Here is a 2,500-nt window from a genome sequence, read left to right as displayed (position 1 = left end):
ATATATATATATATATATATATATATATATATATATATATATATATGTAAAATATATATGTGTGTGTGTATGTACACACACACACACACACACACACATATGTTTATTCATATAGGTATATGTATATATTTACATGCATACATATATGTATGTATGTATATACATACATATATATATATATATATATATATATATATATATATATATATATATATATATATATATATATATATATATACATATATATATATATATATATATATATATATTTATTTATTTATTTATATATGTATATATTGATGTATCCCTTGAGTTCACTTGAGCATAACTGCACGGTGCGATTCGCCCTGTCCCAAAACGGGTTAACGGTTTCGCCGCGCAATGCATCTATCAGCTGATTATTCTAAACCAACAATCCTTTGATGGCGGATACCGCTGAGACTCGTCGAGAGATATTATTATTATTATTGTAAGGTATATAAAGAGCCACGCTGAAAAGATCGAGATTTATACCACCAAAGGTATCACTACAGGTTGATACAGCTAAGAAAGAACGAAAGAATAGAAAGTCAGCTATTTACGTAAGAAAAACATGTCAAATGAGCTTTTAAACTTATCAAGAGTCGGAGAAGTTACACTCTCTGTCTACAAATAACAGTAAAAAAGCTAGAAAACTGACCTGTAGACGATTGACTTACATCAAATGTCATTGAATTGAGAATCATAGAACTTCTAGTGATCCTTGCAGGTTGATAAAAATCTGGAAAAAACTTAGAGAGGGTATGTGAATTTTCGGTTACAACCTTGTATTAGACTGAAAGAGCCCCAGTAACCCTACGATGCCCGATGTCGAAATTTAAGTCAGGAGAAATTTAATGGAATCAAAAGAACGATCAAGTAATCTTATGTGAAACTGCACCAGATAGCCACACAGGAGAACAATACTCAGTGAGGCAGAATAAAATAAAAGAAACATCTACGAGTAATGGCATTTACATAGATCTTCTTGCCCTTGCAAATGATGCCTAACTTAAATGAAATTGCCCGGCCCATATTCCTAATATGCAATACGAATGTAAGCTTTGAATCAAAGGTTACACCTAAGAGCTTCGGGTTATCCACTGAAGTGATTAAGACTCCATTAATCAGCAGACTTGGATGCTGAGGAAACTGCATTAGAGACCGACTCACAATCATTTCCTTACACTTAGCAGGATTTAATTTTATGCCTCACCCAGAGCACCACGACTGAATTATCATCAGGTCAATTGGGAGACTGTCAGCTAGTTGCCGGAGAAGGAATATCAGCATAGATTGAAGTATCATCAGCATATGCTAACATATTAGTAATGTCAGACCACATTTTGCTTGTATATAAAATAAAGAGCAAAGCGCCAAGAACACTACTCTGAGAAACCCCCGAAGACACACGGGAAAACAAGCTAAAACTACCATCAACATGAACATGCTGCTGTCTACCAGTTTAAAATTCAGTTAAAATACTTAAACTTTAAACTGTAACTTTAAAATTAATCCCTTGTGATTGTGTCAAAAGCTGCACTAAAATCCAGAGACAAGTCTTGACTCATGACCCCTTAGCTACAGCAGACTGCATTTCATATATCAACATCAGCAATGCATCTAAACTGTCTTTGGAAGAAACGATCTTAAATGTACAGAAATACGTTTGACCAGCAAACGATAAAATTGGTGCAATCAAAATGTTGGTGAAAACTGTAGTGGGCCCTTGGGAATAGGGGTAACATTGCCAAAGTGCCAGCACAGTAAATGACCCTTTAGGAACTAAAAGGCGTAAGATTTCGGCTAATTTAGACGTTAATTGGCCATTTAGTCTTTTTAAAATCATAGTAAACAAGCCATTATGGTCTACTTCACTATATTAATCTAATTCTGATAACAGATGCTCGATTTCAGATCTGATAGCAAATGAATTAAAACATGGCAATGGGTGACATGAAAGAGAAAGTTCAATATCTTCTAAACTTTGTTTTGAAATAAAACAACCTGCTAACAAGATAGCATTCTCAATCGGACTATATATAACACCACCATTAGGTTTCATCTAAAGAGGACTGGAGGACTCATGACCAAACAGTGATGCTTAAAGTGTTAACCACCATTTATGAGCCTGTGAGGCTTCTGAGAGAACTTCTTTCAAATGAGCATTATATTCAAATTTAGCCTCCATATAAACAGTTGCTGTGTTTGGCATGGTAACTTAATTCTGCCAACAATGACGAGTACGCTTAGCAGACCTGAGATACTAGGCAGCATGTTTGTCCCTATAAGCCTGGTGACACCGTTCACTGCTTTATCATGTGAAAGAAATTTATAAACATTTCACCATTCCAATTAATTCTAGGCTCTGTTGTAATGAAGATTCAAAACTAATGTAGATGATTTCTATAACATATATTAGTGAATAACAAAGATAGAAAGATAAAGGAAACGTGTTGTAGATTGGGAAGGTACTTTTGAG

The sequence above is a fragment of the Penaeus vannamei genome, chromosome 9 (genome assembly GCF_042767895.1).
Source record: "Penaeus vannamei isolate JL-2024 chromosome 9, ASM4276789v1, whole genome shotgun sequence".
Lineage (NCBI taxonomy): Eukaryota > Metazoa > Arthropoda > Malacostraca > Decapoda > Penaeidae > Penaeus > Penaeus vannamei.
The sequence above is the reverse complement of the archived record's forward strand: the minus strand, read 5'-3'. Positions refer to the sequence as shown.